The sequence below is a fragment of the Heteronotia binoei genome, chromosome 7 (genome assembly GCF_032191835.1).
Source record: "Heteronotia binoei isolate CCM8104 ecotype False Entrance Well chromosome 7, APGP_CSIRO_Hbin_v1, whole genome shotgun sequence".
NCBI lineage: Eukaryota > Metazoa > Chordata > Lepidosauria > Squamata > Gekkonidae > Heteronotia > Heteronotia binoei.
The window spans coordinates 54,525,754-54,534,028 of NC_083229.1; positions in this window are offsets into that span (position 1 = coordinate 54,525,754).

Consider the following 8,275-nt stretch of genomic DNA (forward strand, 5'->3'; position numbering starts at 1 on the left):
GAAGACTGGATTTATACCCCACCCTTCCCTTGGAGTCTCAAAGCACCTTACAATCACCTTCCCTTCCTTTCCCCACTACAGATATTCTGCAGTAGGTGGGACTGAGAGAGCTCTTTCAAGAACTTTTCTTTCAAGAACAGCTCTGAGAATACTTGTGACTGACCAAAGGTCACTCAGCTGGCTGCATGTGTAGGAGTGGGGAATCAGACTCAGTTCTCCCAGATTAGAGTCTGTGCTCTTAACCACTACACCAAACTGGCTTTCTACAAGGCTTACCTTGGGATGGTGTTAGGAAAGGTGAAAAAAAGGAAGGCAGGTCAACAGCTTTGTCTATTTTAGTAGATTATGCATTGAAAGGCAATTTGCATTGAATTCTGTTGCAAACCTGTGAAGCATGATACAGGTGAGGAGTTAATCTGTTTTTGTAGCTCAGTCCCCACCCCACTGCCATTACAAATAATAGAATCTGACACTGTACAACATAGACTAATGACAATCCTGTTATTATTGGCAGTCAGCCTTGCCTATAATGCAATATTGCACCATCTAGTCAAGACTGAAGAAACATTTGGCATCTGTCTGAGCTTGCATTTGATACACAATAGGTAGAGAAGTGTTTTTTGATCTTTCATATGTTCTAGATACTAATAAACAATATTAAATATGAGTAGATTAGATTTTCCACTTTTTCCATAATTATATCCAGTGAAGTCTACTAGAAAATCTTTATGTTTAAGCATTATGGAATTGCTTTGCTTCCTGAATAATTTGAGCACCTGGACTGAACCCAATGGGTACTGCTTAAAATCAAGCAATTAATCAATTTGTTAATCTTATGTAATCATAACCTCAGATCTTTCAGCAGTATATCAGATCTCTGCTGGAATATTGTGTGCCAAATAATACTAATAATAGCAATAAAAGAATATACTGTAAGAAAACTGGCATTACATTGCCTTGGGGGTATATGTCTTACCAAAGGACAGTGTCTTGTTTGAAACAAATATGTTTCACATCCCAATATTCTTATCTCTGTCATGAGCAGAAAGTTGCAACTAATCCAATCATTTTTTAGATATGAAAAATCTGAATATCCTCCTGTATGCATTGACTAAACTCACCAAACAATGACTAAACTCACCGAACTCACTCAATGACTTCTGAATAAACATAGCTACCAATCCACCGGTATGTTTACAACAGGAAGTTTTTCTGGATTGCCAGCTTCAGATATGTACACTTCTCGGACACTATGCAATGAAAATGTGCTCTCAAGATTGTTCAAGTCACTACAGCTCCTATGAACACCTGATACCGGATATCATTTATTATATGTTCAGAAGCAGTTGAAAGAATTTGCTGAAAGGGCTTCTGAACTTCTTTTTGAGTTAGTACTCTGGGGCAGGGGTTATATAACATGTTTTGCTATTATAACCTTTAATACATATAATGATTGCAGAATTATATTTATTTATCGAGATCCAGACAGAATTGCATCACATTGTTAGTTGCCCTAAATGGTCTCTCTTCTTTTAAGGGCAGAAGTGTCTTCTGCAAGTGGAAGAGGAAATCAGTATCCAAGTCACAGGTCTTGCCAACTTTTTGTTGCACAGGAAGCATATTTGTTAGTCTTTGTTAATGTCAAGAAACCATAATCTCAGATCTTTCAGCAGCAGATCAAATCTCTGCTGGGGTGTTGTGTGCCACTTAATACCCAACAAATTTGGGAGGGATTAATTTATATAACCCACATAAAGTGGCAGGATAGGGGCTGGAACACGTAGGAACTGTATTTTGCCAACTGAAATATTTGTGAAATATTTAAAAATATTACTAGAAATGTATGGCTGCAAAATCTAATCTAAATAAAAATAACTCCCATGATGTGCATATTTAAGTCTTACCATAAAGTACACCTGTTATACTTTTGATTGAGCAAATGAATCTGTTCATTGAAATTGCTTCCTCATTGCTCAATCACTTGTGTAATCATTTGCATCAACAGGTTTAAAATAGTTCTGAGCTGGAATGGAAGTATTTTGCATTTATGCAAATAAAGAAAGTTAAAGCAGAATCACTGATTTCCTTCACCAGCTTCTACTTGTGGACAAATCATAAACTGATCAGATCTAATTCACATACACTATAGCATGGATTCTGTCTATAAATACATTTTCATGCTATTTTTATATATTTGCTTCTTTAATTATGAGACTTGACAAAGAACTTTTAAGGCTACCTGAAAATGACCACAGAAAACATATATTCAATTTCCAGCTTCCAAACTTTACAAAACACATAGAAGTAAAGGATGTCTAAAATCCTAACAAGTTCTAACCACAGAAATCAAGATATGTCTCTTTGGAAGACCTGGGATTTTGGTGGGAGGAAATGGAGGTTAAGAGCTATGATGCTTTGTGGATTTAATACTATCATCCTAAACAGGTGAGTTCAGTGGGATTTCAAACCTGGCTACTCATCATATAAGAACTGACTTATTATTTGAGAGTTTGGTTGATAGTTAAGCAGACAGATCAATTGTTGCGTTATCTGCCCACCGCTTTTCACCTCCACTGGTGTTCCACTGCTAAGCAAGCCTCATTTTGTTACTTTTTCGTTGCTAGGGCAACGTTCCAGCCAATTGCTGCAAGCCTGTTCCCCCATCTACTCAGGCTAAATTCCTGAGTCTGTCACAACAGCCAATGTAAATTAGCAGTTGCCAACTCCAGGTTGGGAAATTCCTGGAGATTTGGTGGGTGGGGCCTGGAGAGGTACCATGGCATAGAATCCACTCTCAAAATTAGCCATTTCTGTCTGGAGAACCATTGTTGCTAATCTCCAGGTGAGTGGCAAAAATTTACCCTAAGGTTCTGTGATGACCAGCCTCCAATTAAATAAACAAACTTAGAAATATTTATATAAAATACTATTATAATACTCTAAACATTCTCTTCAACCTAATATACCAGCATATTCTGATAAACAGAACACCTAAAGTGAAAATAAAGGAAGGACTCAACATTTATAATGCATAGTCCCACGTAGATCATCCGTCCTTCCATAAACAAGAGGAATCCTCGGTCTGCTTGCTCTTGAGAAGACCCTGCAGTATTTCTGGATAGTTCCAATTCCAATTATGTAAAATGTACACTGCATAACACAGTGATGAGTTTGTACTTTGTATTCCCTCGTTTCACTAGAATCTTTGAGCAGCTTTTCTCAATTTTATCAGAGCACGGCAATATTTCAATTCTTCATTTACAGATAGGTTACAATTCTCAAAAGGTCTTCTAAATAATGAATTGTAAGAGGGGCTTTGAGATTTTTCATTTTAATTCGTGACCGGTGTTCAGCCGCCCGAGTTTGAATAGGATGGGTTGTTTTTTCCATGTAAATTTTACCATATCCACACAAAAAGTTGTACACAACAAAAGAGGACTTGCAATTATTAAAATGAGATATTTTAATTAATTATGTGAACTACAAATTAAATTATTTATTTAGAAACCAATCATCATATAGATTAGATGCAGTTCATTGTACAATATAAGTACACAGCACGCCATAATGATTATGCTAAAAAAATGTTTGTTGTGTGAGGAAACATTCTGGATTTTTCGCTTACAAACACTAGCGCCAAAGGGGCTAAATATGTAATTGTATTTACTTTTCTTGTTTTTTGTAAATGTTTTTTGTAAATGATTACTAATGTTTAGGCAGTATGGTAATTTCCTAGTCCCTTTTAGATTTTGTAGCAGGTGGTTGTAATTTGGGAATTGTATCTTTAAAAATGGTATGGATTGTTGGATTAGTTGCGGTAATACGCCCTTGAAAGGAACTGTTTGTGGTATGAGTTTTTGGAGTCATATCTGGAGGTGCATTGGCTGTAAAATAATGTTGCTAATTTTAATTCTTGTTTTGGGACTGTGATGCATGTTGTAATATCGATTAATATTGTGCAGTGAAAATTTTGGAAGGACTTCAGACTCCCCTCTTTGACAAAGAAATTTGAAATGGTGTGGCAAACATCATCCGGCTTTGGGCTTCGTCGGAGGTGGATCTTGTGGAGCCTTCTGGAAATGGACTTTCAGATTGAGCTATGACACTTTAATATACAAGCACTTATTTGCACTAAAGCACTTTATTAATGGAATTAATTTTCTTATGAAGGTTTATATGTGTTTAGATGCTGAAGATAGTTTGACAAAAATTACCTTACCCTGTAAAATGGAGTATATATGAGATGTCACTGTATTTAAAATTTTGACAAATTTGTTGTAATTGTTATTTATTGCATTCGTTATTAGATCACCGTGCTTTTCTGTTTTCAATCTCCAGGTGAGGGCTGGAGATTGAATTCTGAATTACAACTGCTCTCCAGATGATAGACATCAGCTCCCCTTCAGGTGTGTGTGTGGGGGGAAGTGCATGCCTTCACTTGGTTGGGTGAAAGACAGCAAGGGTGGGGGCCACTCACCCAGAGCCTCTTTCTCTAGCCCATTGTATTTTTCTTTACCACGGGCCTTATTAAAAGTAACCTAAATAATACCCTAAGTATGCTACTTCAATAATCTACAAACCACTATCACTCCAGAAATAAATGTGCTAGAGTAGCCACAGAGGTGCATAAGGAAATTATACTGCAATCAGAACTCCAAGAAAGTTTTGTGAATTAACGGCAAGTGGATAATGCAGAAATGCATGCTGGTAAAAACAATTACATTCTTCTCATTGTCTGTATCCTAGGCTGGGATTAGTCAAATTTTCTATAAAAACGTTCTTTTTTCCATAGCATTTGTAAGCCATATATTTGGAATATTAAAAGTACTCACTAGTGTAAAGGAAAAGGAATGGAGTGAAAAAACTGACACATTTTACATCCCAAGCCAAATCCTTGTAATTATTTATTTATTTAAATCCCATGTGTGCATGTTTTTATTGGCTGAAGTCCTTGCATTTCACAACTCACGATTCTTAGAAGCTGTTTCAAATGCAAAGCCTTGGTAAACTTTTCACACACACAATATTTAATTACTAGTTACATATTTAATTATTAGTTCTGAAGAAGGTTTTCAATACATCTTTCTATGAAGTGATGGACAAGCTGTACCTCTCCAGAATATTTACCAATGCTTCTCTGGATTAGGCTTCCCAAGCCTCCCGCCCTGGCGGGAGAATACTGGATTTTCAGCCTCTTTTCCCGCTTTCCATAACTCTGGAAGCGGGGGGAGGAGGGGGGAATGGCACCAAGGAGCATTTGTGTCGTCCGGGGAGGAGGTGCTGAGCCTGGCAAGGGAATCTTGAGAAGGGAGGCTGGCTCGCCAGCGAGCGGGTGGAGGTGGCTGCCGAACACAGGCGGGTCTTGACGGACTCCAATGCCCGATGCTTCTCCTCCTCCCTTCCCTTCCCACCCAGCCCCGTTGCAGCAGCCGTTCTTCCTTTTCGCAAGCTGCTTCCCGCGCCCAGTCAGCTGGCTGGGGGGGGGGAGGAGAGAAGCCCCGCCTGCAAAGGACCATGTGCCTTTGCACCTCCGGAGGCTTGATTGCAAGGCTCCACTTTGGGATGGTGTGACTGCTGCTGTAAAGAAGCTGGCAGCAACTCGTGAGTAGAAAGGCCAGTCCCTCGCTTCAGTTGCCAGAAAGGGGGGGGGAGGGAGGAGGAGAGGGAAACGTCTTCATTATTCCCTATGTGGAGATCAATTCTCATAGGGTATAATGGGGAATTAATCTGGAGGTTTTGGGGGCTCTGGGGGAGCTGTTTTTTGAGGTAGAGGCACCAAATTTTCAATATAGTATCTAGTGCCTCTCCCCAAAGTACCCTCCAAGTTTCAAAACGATTGGACCAGGGGGTCCAATTCTATGAGCCCCAAAAGAAGGTGCCCCTATTCTTTGTTATTTCCTATAGAAGGAAGACATTTTAAAAAGTGTGCTGTCCCTTTAAATGTGATGGCCAGAACTCTCTTGGAGTTCAATTATGCTTGTCACACCCTTGTTCTTGGCTCCGCCCCAATGTCTCCTGGCTCCACCCCCAAAGTCTCCTGGCTCCACCCCCAAAGTCCCCAGATATTTCTTGAATTGGACTTGGCAACCCTACTCTGGATCAGTGTTCTTGGGAAAAATCTCATGGGGTATTTTGTTACCCCTAATATGCCTGTATTGCCTGAAGCTAAAAAAACTGCTCCAGCCACAGCTATCTGCATTTTCTAGATAAAAAAGACTATTCAAACTGCAAAAATCAGTTGTTACTTGGGGCTTGTTTTATGCCCCAAGTGCTTTTTCTTTACATGAAAAAACTGCACTTTGGGGACATTGTTTACTATTGTGCACATCACAATGTTCTAAACAGAAAAGGCTTTATGTCCATTTCTTTAGGCATTTGAGGAAGAATTTTTCTACAGATTTTAATAGACTAAAATGCATTGACCTCAAATCTATATTGGAAAGATATAGACTGTAATTGGAAAAATAACTTTAACTGCCTGTGTTAAAATCTACAAGCATGACTTATAGTATAATAATAAGATTGTGTTTGTAGTTACAATAACATACTCAGTTATATTTGGGACTATTCAGTCACTGTGAAAATACTGCTAAATTAACAAAAGTAGACAAAATATGCTTCCATTTCTGTGTGTTGGCCTGTTAAAGTGTAATATATGTTCCTGTTAGTTGCCGCCTTATGGCTGAGTGGCAGATAAAGTAGCTAAGAGATTCTGGTGATTCCTAGAGAGGCATGGCATTACTTCTGGGCTTTCTCTGGAAGTGATACCATGCCATTACTGATTATGCTGTCCTCAGACTTCCATTGGTTGCCAGCTATATTGGAATGACTTCAATGTAAGCTGCACTTGCTTTAGGACTTCTCTACTTATGCCTTTGTCAGTAAAGCCAATGACTTGAAGAACTGCAAGATAATCTCTAGTAAGGCAAACCAAATTCAATGAAAGAACAGAATTTTTCACATGAGCATTATTAACAAGAAATCAGAACAATCTGATTGGTTGGTCTAATGTTGTTTCCAAATTGCCTAGATGAACCATCATTATGCCATGTACCATGCTAATGTTAATTTTGTTAAGCAGAGCTGAATATTCAAGTCTAGTAATGAATCATCTTCGCCATCAGCATGCAAAAGTACAGTAGGAAATGAAACAAAAAGTTAATCACAACAAATAATTTTTTCCATTACTTTCAAGTCTTCTGCACATATAAGAAGATATGTCTATTATCCTAGCATTAAATGAGAGTAAGAAGGAGTAAATATCTTTATACTGAGGGGAAGCAAGTTGTTCTTTTACATTGATTTACTGGTAATTGTTCTAAATGATTAGCAAGGGCAGCATACCTTTCTTTTAGGAATGGGCACAGACTCAAACACCAAACAAAATCTGGCCTGGACTTTACCTTGTTCGAGGTTTAGACAGTTTGGTTTGAAAGTCACATGTTCAGACCAGGAAGTCTTTGAACTTTCTGCCTGGTTCAAAACCTCTTGAACACGCTTGGCAAAGAAAAGTGGCACTGAAAAGTGGGTATGGGTAGGGTATTTCCAGCCATCGAGGGACAAATAGTGACAGTCTGAGGCTGACAGGCAAGTCTGATTTCCAATGACAGACATCAATCTGACTTCCTCAGGATGGTGGTGGTGGGGGGAATGTATATAATCACTGGAGGCGCATTACTGTCCTCTGTTTGCATCTGGTTTTTGCAAGTCTTGTTCTTGTTGTGCGTGAAAGAATATCTTTTGGTGAACTGAGGGGGTCGGGTTACTGGGGTGGGTGGGGGTGGAGAAACCTGTTGAATCTCCTGGCCTCTATACAAACTGTCAGAGTAAAGCATTACATCTCTCTTTTTATTGATTTTATAAAACACAGATTCTGCCAAATCCAATTAGACAGCTAACGGAGTAATATTGAAAATATGAATTTTTGCCTTAACCTACTAAATCCATCCCAGCTAGTGCTGTATCCTGCCACTCTGCCAGATAAGTTTGAAGTCTCGCTTTGGCCAAGGAGCCTTCCACTCACAGATGTGGTTCTTTGGGCTCCTTGGGCCAAATTAAGACTCCAGAGATTGACATCAATTCCAAGGACATTGTCTTCTGTGCACTAGGCCTTCTGTGCATCCTAGGCATGTGGTAGGTCATGTTATGATTGTGGCAAGCCCTGTTTGTGAACTGAAATAGTCCTGGCAACCAGCAGGAAGGCTGGGGACAGGGACATAGGGAGCAGTGTGTGACATTGGCTATGCCACTACATCATTTCCGGAGAAAGCCATAG